We start from the raw sequence: 8,537 nt of genomic DNA on the forward strand, positions 1-8,537 counted from the left end.
CACAAACACATTCTTCATCTTACAGGACATTCTGGCAGATCGGTTCATTGGCTGAAGAAACTGTCTCAGACTATTTACATTTCTTAACTTTGCCTTGCCAGTGACTGTTCTGGAGAATAGACTTATGTTGCTATAGACACCACATTCACATTTTTTCTCTTTCTGTATCATTGTACAAATATGCTTTGTTCTATTTGGTTGGACATCTTTCTTTGCTGAATGTTTTTCCTTGTATACTTGCATTGTAATTTTCACATTGTTCCAGTTTTGATTGTTAAATATTTTGTTCATATTTAAAAAAAATTTTTGCTCAACATTCATACATACATATACACATATATGCTGTCTGCCTCATGCTATCCACTCCAACACATTTCTAGGTTTATTCTAGCAGAATGCTTTTCTCATCTGGCAAAAAGCTCTTTACATGTTTTTGTCATGTGTTTCTTCTCTGGTTTGTAGGATAGACAAACCACCTCTTATAAATGCATAACAGAAGCCAGCCAAGGTAGCACTGGCATTGGCCACGTTCGGATGGTGCTTTTTCTGTGCCACCAGCACAGGGATCACAACTACAATTTCCATTTGGTTTTTATTTTGATATACTTGACTCAATAGGTCTCCTCAAGCACAGCAGGTCGCCCTAAGATCCAAGGTAAGCACAGCAGGTCGGCCTATGATCCAAAGTACTTTTGAGTGAGCTGGGACTAGTTATGCGAAACTGGTGTAGGATCCAGTAGTGAAATCACTTTATTTGTTGGGTCTTCGCAGTCACAGCAAATCTCCAGAGGTCTCGGTCTTTCGCCATTGCCTCTGTGAGGCCCAACGTTCAAAGGTCATGCTTGACCACCTCATCCCATGTCTTCTTGGGTCTACCTCTACCTCGGATTCCTTCAACTGTTTGGGAGTGGCACTTCTTCACACATCTCTCCTCATCCAATCATGACCATACCAGTGCAATCGTCTCTCTTACACGCCACATCCGGTGCTTCTTACGTCCAACATTTTTCTCAGGGCGCTTACACTCTCTCGTGTGTGCACACTGACATTACACATCCAGCGGATCATGCTAGCTTCATTTCTTTCGAGCCTATACATGTCCTCTGCAGTCAGGGTCCCTGTTTCACTGCCGTGAAGCATGGCAGTTTGCACACATGCATCGTACAATCTACCTTTCACTCTCTGAGCGAGAGGCCCTTTGTCACCAGTAGTTGTAGAAGCTTTCTAAACTTTGCCCAGGCTATTCTTATTCTAGTGGTAACACTCTCAGAGCATCCACCCCCACTACTAACTTGGTCACCAAGGTAGTGGAAGCTATCAACTACTTCTAGTTTCTCCCCCAGGAGTGTGATGGAATTTGTTTTCTGAGCATGTGTGGTGTCTATTGCCCCTGTGCATCTGCCGCACATGAAAGCTAGCTTCTCGGTTAACCTCTTTCTAATCTCGGAGTGTGTTGGTTCTAGACTTTCCAAAGTCTAACCATTGACCATATTGCAGCGATCTCCATCTTCGTCGCCATCATGTCAACAACATCTACACAGCACCAACACACTGCACCGGTTCTAACATATCGCTGTTCGTGAGCTTTCCTCTCCAGGGTTAACAGCTAACATACAGCCCACACAGATGCATCTAGTTATATGAATAAATGTTAATCAACCACATTGAAGACATTTAAAGTCACCACCTTGTTTCATGTCTTTTTTTTTTATACCGTTTTCCTACCAAATGAGATTACAGCCTTCTGAGTGAGTCACATTAGGTGGTTCAACAACAACCCGCCCATCTATAGTGTCTTTCTTACTCAGGCAAAGCCACAAGAATAACAAACCGAAACAAAAGATATTCATTTATTATCAAATTCTTGTAGAACATATTCGAAGGGAGGCTAGAAAATATTGTAACATTAAAAGGATTGCTGTGGAGTTGATCCCAGAAAGAAGATATTCAGTAAAAACGTCCACTTAAAAACAGGAAGAATCGATTAACAAGGGAGATAATTATGGTTTTATCAGGTCGAAAACTGTTCATTTCAATTATCAAATACTCCATATGTAAACACCATTTATTTAAACAGTTAATATTTAAAGATTTCATATTCATTAAACCATGCCCACCATCTCTCTATCCGTGTGTGTGTGTTTATCTGTAGATATTTCCCATATATTAACTTTTAGAATGCAGCAAAACAAGAAATCTATGCTTATGAATATGTTTTTGAAGTTGAACTTTTAAAGCGAGATATCATCTAGTTTACGATACTTAGTTTATGTTTTCTTTTTTAAAATAAACGTATCTTAAAGTTTCCAAGAAGTTTCCCTTTTCATAACATTTATACCGCACAATAATGATGTATAAATGATCAAAGGTAGTGTAATTTGGGAAAAAAGGATTCTAATAAAATATATAATTATTTTTCGGTGTACAATAACCAAATTACCGCATTACTACACTGTAATACTTATTTTGTTGTATTAAAAACAGCTGTTAATGTTTTCTTAGGATACACCTCAGGAAAATTCTATTGAATTACTGATACACTAGAAGGTAAAATGAATGAATGTCTTTTCTTTGGCAAGAACATCAAATCATTTATATTTTGCCTGGAGATTGTTCATCCATTAGAAGCCCAACACTAATTAACGCAGTCCATTAATTAATATATATTACCCATCACCTAATTATCTTCCCCTGTCTACCAGGTGTCGCTGTAGTCGGCACAGTGTCACGTAAATATAAACCAAAGACGGCGATGGAGGATGTTTACCGATTCACGAAATAATAAAATATTGCAGGTTTGTTTACTTTAAACATTTTTATATTTGCTTCCACGCAACGATACGTGGAAGTTATAGGGATTATTTTCCGCTCTGCAGTAATATTGTGCACTGAATATGTACCAAGTTAGGCGTGAATTATACTGGAGGTAGTCGTCTGCAATGTTCAGCTGAGAGCTTCTGGTCGTCAGAAGAATTAAGGGATTTCAAGAAACGTTTGCAGCCACCATATTCCGGTCGTGTTTTTAATTATATTACACAATCTTCATAGAATTATACACATAAACATTTTCTGTTTACTTTGTCTTTTATTTGCTCGCAAATTGCCATTAATTGTTATTTTCTAATTGTAATTATATTTAAAACTTTCTATGTCATACAATTTTTTACAGGCACACATACACACCCACATGGGTGTGTGAATGCGCTCGCGTGTGGGTGTGTGTGTATATATATATATAAAAACAAACACATATATATACGGGCGTGACTGTAAACAAGGGAAGAAAAAGAATACTTGATACTTTCAGTTGAGTGACATCATTCATTACTGAATCTTAACATATTCTTACTCCGAGTGCCTTGATGTCGACCTTCGAACAAAACAACGACAGGCATCTATAAATTCAAGATAACCATCTGCGAGAATTCAATTTCGAATAAGAAAAAAAGAGTATCGTTATGTGTGTGTGTGTGTGTGTGTGTTTAAAGCAACAGCCAAAATATTTTTCCGGTATCTGTTCCGGCAATTTACGTTCCGACGGCGACACCTGCAAAACCCCTCCACATGTCACCGAAGATGCCCAACTCGGCATCGTGTCGTCGCAGACGTTGCCGTCTTGAACGCAAAAAGCGAGAACAGATACTGCAAGGCATCCTGTCTACCGTTTTTTAACAGTTTTAATATTGCACCACTCTGAATGGCTACTTTTTTTTTTATCGACCCTGAAAGGCTATATATATGTTTGTGCGTGTGTCCTCGCCATTGTTTTACGTCCGCTTTCCATGCTGACATGGGTTGGACGGGGCGTTACGTTCGGAGTAACACACCTATGCGAGGGTAATGGTGACCTAAGACAGGTGAGGAGAGATTGGAGAACTTTATCTCGCTTGCTTTTAACTTTTGGCTTGGTTCTTATGGCTGGTTGCCCTTCCTAACACTAAACCACTTTAATGAGCTTACTGAATGCTTTGTTGTTTTGTGGCACTAGCACCAGAGAGGTGTTATGTCCTCAACAAGACTAAAGGTTGCCTCATAACCTCGTACTTAACAGAATGCACCAGCTCCAGAAAGGTAGCTATGCCCTTGATATTGCTAAAGGGAACTCACCCCACTACATTTTTGCTCATTTGCCAACATTTTTTACAGAGTGAGAAGCATGAATGATAGTAATGAGAAGGCTGTGTGATATGGAGTGGAATGATAGGAGTAGTCTATATTCTAAAGTGTGAATCTTCAAGGCAATATGACTGAGATAAGGAGATGACTGAGGTCTATGTGAGCCAGGAGATAGTGGTGACAGAGGCCCATGGTATGTGAGAAAAGGAATGAATGTTGTAACAGAGAGAGAGGGACACAGAAAGATGACAAGCGGTAGAAGAGATAAGAGTGTACTATGTACAAGTGGTCAAATGTTGCCATCTTTACATTGGTGATGAGATGAGTTTGAGGGGTTGATTGGTGAAAGTGCTAGCAAGTAGGTAGGTCCTGTAACAGTGAGTGACACAAAAAGTGATAGGAAGAGGAAAGAATATGTACAATGGCATCTTTAGTTACACTGATTGGAAGTTGTGTATGACAAACTGAAGAGATTCACTGCAATCTTCAAGGCGAAGGTAAACAATACACGCATCACCCGTTTTCAGAGTTTAGGGCTAGGGTTAGGGTTACAATGAAAATGGGTGGTGTGCATATTCTTTACCTCTGCCATTTTTAATCCCACTGGAAGCTGGGTACAGTGTAAATAGAGGTGGTTGTGATAGAGAGATGAGAAATAGGTGTGAGTGAAGAGAGAACAAAGTATGGGTGAGAGAGTGCAATGTGTGGTGAACCGTAGAGAAATTCACTGTTGCTGTTAGTCACTCCAACAGCCTTCATTATCATCACCATCATTTAACATCCATTGTCCATGCTGGCATGGGTTGGGCGGTTTGACCAGGGCTAGCAAGCTGGAAGGCTGCACCAGACTCTCGTCTGATTTGGCATGATATCTATGGCTGGATGTCCTTCCTAATGCTAACAACTCTGAGAGTTTAAGTGGGGGTGGGGGTGCTTTTATGTTCTACCGGCGCAGGTGCCATTTGCATAACACCAATATCTGCCACAGCTACAATTTTACTTGGCTTGATGAGTCTTCTCAAGCATGGCCTAATGCCAAATGTCTTGATCATTTGTCATTGCTTCTGTAAGGCCCAACACTTGAAAGGTGCTTTTCATGTGCCACTGGCATTGGCCACCTTGCCTTCGTGAGGCCCAACACTTGAAAGGAGTGTTTTATGTGCCACTGGCATGAGTGTCAGTTATGTGACACCAGCATTGGCCACGACTACAATTTCACTTGACTTGATGGGTCTTCTCAAGCACAAAAGTCTTGGTCACTAATCATTGTCTCCATGAGGCCCAATGTTTGAAGATCAGGCCTCACCACCTCATCTCATATCTTCCTAGGGTTTACCTCTTCCACAGGTTTCCTCCGCAATTAGAGATTGGCACTTCTTTGCACAGTTGTCCTCGTCCATATGCATCACATGACCATACCAGCGCAGTCGTCTCTCTTGCACACCACATCTGATGCCTCTTATGCCCAACTTCCAGTGAAGCATACTGGCTTCATTTCTTTCAAGCCTATATATGTCCTCGGCTGTCACAGCCCATGTTTCACTGCTGTGTAGCATGGCTGTTTGCACACAGGCATCATGCAATCTGCTTTTCATTCTGAGCGAGAGGCCCTTTGTTGCCAACAGAAGTAGGATCTCTCTGAACTTTGCCCAAATTGTTCTCACAGCTACACTCTTGGAGCATCCATCTCCGCTACTAACTTGGTCACCTTGATAATGGAAGCTATCTACTACCTCTAACTTACTCCACTGGCAGTTGATGGTGTCTATTTTCGGTGTTTATTGTACTTGTGCATCTTCAACACAAAAGCTATTTTCCCTGTTAACCTTCCTCTGATATTGCTGTACCTCTTATGTGTCCATAACTTACACCAGGTACATCTTGGAGTTTCTACCTATGCTTTTTCTACCTATGCTTTTTCTACCTATTGAGCAGGGTCATCTACCTGATGGGATTTGTGATTTGTCTGCCTTGCTACTTACTAAGACTTTGGTTTTTGCTAGGTTAGCTTTAAGGTCCTTTGATTCTAGACCTTGCTTCCATACCTGAAACTTCATCCCTAGTTCTGGTAGTGATTCAGCTATAACAACAAAGTCATCAGCATAGAGGAGCTCTCAGGGTGGCCTGTCTTAAATTCCTCTGTTATTGCCTGGAGGACTATGATGAACAAGAGGGGGCTGGGGATTGATCCTTGGTGAACCCCTACTTCTACCCGGAATTCTTCGCTGTATTTGTTGCTAACATTCGCCTTACTGACAGTGTCCCTGTACATGATTTGTACAGCTCTCACCAATTGCTCATCTATCCCTAGTTTCTGCATTGACCACCAGATAAGGGATTGGGGAACCCTGTCAAAGGCTTTCTCCAAGTCAACAAAAGCTAAATACAGAGGTTTATCATTGACTATGTATTTCTCCTGCAGCTGCCTTACCAGAAATTTAGCATCACTGGTGCTTCCTGGCACAAAACCAAACTGCATCTCAGCTAGACTATCTCTCTCCCTAATTAGTTGGGTTATCACCTGATCCAACAATTTGATACCTCTGTAATCATTTTTATGTAAGGCATCACTTTTACCTTTTTAGCAGTTGACTGTGGTCTGCTACACCATTGGGTATGATTCCTTTGTGTATCAACTGATTTACAATATGGGTGACTAACCCATAACCCACACTGCCAGATATTTTAAGCATCTCAGTGGTGACTCCTGTTGGGCTGGGAGCTTTCCCTGTCTTCATATCCTAAATTGCTTTATCTACCAAGGTACTATTGATTCGGATAACTGGTGCCTCATTTGGATCAACATTTGGCAAACTCTCCTCCTCCTCCTCCCCAGTGGCATTTCCAAGCTCCTTTCTTTGCAGAATCATTAAGTGCAAGTGAACTCTCATCCATGTGGACACGTTTCTTTCTTATTGCATCACAGTTTGCTCTCACACACTTTCTTGCAATCCCAAACACTTCAAGTCTTGTCACTGAACATAGGCAAACTTCTTCTTTTCTGCTTCTTCCCTGGCTAGATATACCTGTCTCCTAGCTTCCCTTCTGGCTATCTGATACAGTTCCATGTTGTCCTCACTCTTCCAGGCCTAGTTCTTTGCTCTAATATCCTTGTCTACTGCATTGTTCCACCACGACGATGTCACCCTAGGACTGGATGGGACTTTGCACCAGCCACAGATTTGGTCTGTGGCACTCAGCAAGCTATTCTGTAGGAATTCTCAGTTGCCCACAATGTCACAAATTTGTAGCTGTTCCCCCGTCTCATCAAATTTCTCAGTTAGGATGTCCTTAAATCTCTGGCCATGTGAAGGGTCCTTAAGCTTCTAAATCCTTCTTTTCCAGATTGGTCTGCTTCTTGGCTTCCTTCCGGCCTGATATCTAAACTCACTCATGACTAGTCCATGCTGGGTGGGTGGCTGTTGGGTACATTCTTCACCAGGGAAGGTCTTTGTATTGAGGAGCAACCATACATTCTGCTGTCTGGTGAGAATGTAATCAAGTTGGCTAGCAGCGTCACCTGATTGTTAGGTTATCAGGTGGCTGACTTCTTAAAGTTAGTGTTGTAGATCAATAGGTTATTGGCATCACAGAACTCCAGTAGCCTTGTCCTCCCTTTGTTCAATTTCATGGCCCCCATGAATACCATGCTGCCTGACATGCCCGTTGCAATCCCCAACCATGAAGATGCGATCATTGACACTTGTCTTTGAGGTAGCCTGCAGAAGAACATCAAAAAAGTGGTCCTTATCTTCATTTGGTAGGCCCGCTTGTAGGGTGTAGGCAGAGATAATTGTTGCTATACTATTCTGTAAAACTAGCCTGAGCTTAAGTACTCTATTGTACACTCTGACTACCTCTATGACCTTATTCTCCTATTTCTCTGCATAAAGTATACCCACACCACCCACATTGTCACTGTTACCTTCCCAGAAGATTTTATACCTCTGAGTTTTGCCTGTTAGGAACCTGGCTGAAGCTCCTCTCCATCTTACTTCTTGAATGCAACATATATCAACATTCAATCATTATCTCAACAATCTCCCTAGACATACCTTTCAATGTGCCTACATTGACAGTACCAACTCTGAAAACTGGGAAAGGGCTGTGGGAGGGAGCATGAGAAGGAGAGAGGGTATTCAGCACCTGAAATGAAGGTTTCATGACATGTCACATCAGCTGTTTTTGCTTTGACCTACCATCATTCAAACATGTTAACATTGTTGCTCCTATTGGAGTGAGTGTAATGTAAGCATTGTAAATATAAGCATTATTGCCGCAAACATAAATAGGCCAATATTTAAACTAAGTAAATGAGCCACTATTGGTTAGTCCATTATATAGAGAAAGGAGTAGGTGGTTTGTTAATTTACTAAGTAACACATCTTCTTTTGGTGCCTGCAGTAGTGTGGATGATTGCT

At 41.3% G+C, this 8,537-nt stretch overlaps 1 protein-coding gene across 3 annotated transcripts in view; it reads left to right on the forward strand.

Annotated features, from left to right (window-relative positions):
* The first annotated feature begins 2,671 nt into the window (after positions 1-2,671).
* Positions 2,672-8,537, forward strand: part of LOC106879184 (WD repeat-containing protein 37) — a 141,523-nt gene continuing 135,657 nt past the window's right edge. Inside the window, exon 1 of one of the 3 annotated variants that reach the window (XM_052968596.1) lies at positions 2,672-2,795. The gene's annotated coding sequence lies outside the window, so the exon portion shown is untranslated. Of the gene's footprint in view, positions 2,796-2,914; positions 3,014-8,537 lie in introns of those variants that run through there. The other 2 variants (XM_052968598.1, XM_052968597.1) reach the window with 2 other exon arrangements.

Source organism: Octopus bimaculoides, chromosome 6 (assembly GCF_001194135.2).
Source record: "Octopus bimaculoides isolate UCB-OBI-ISO-001 chromosome 6, ASM119413v2, whole genome shotgun sequence".
NCBI lineage: Eukaryota > Metazoa > Mollusca > Cephalopoda > Octopoda > Octopodidae > Octopus > Octopus bimaculoides.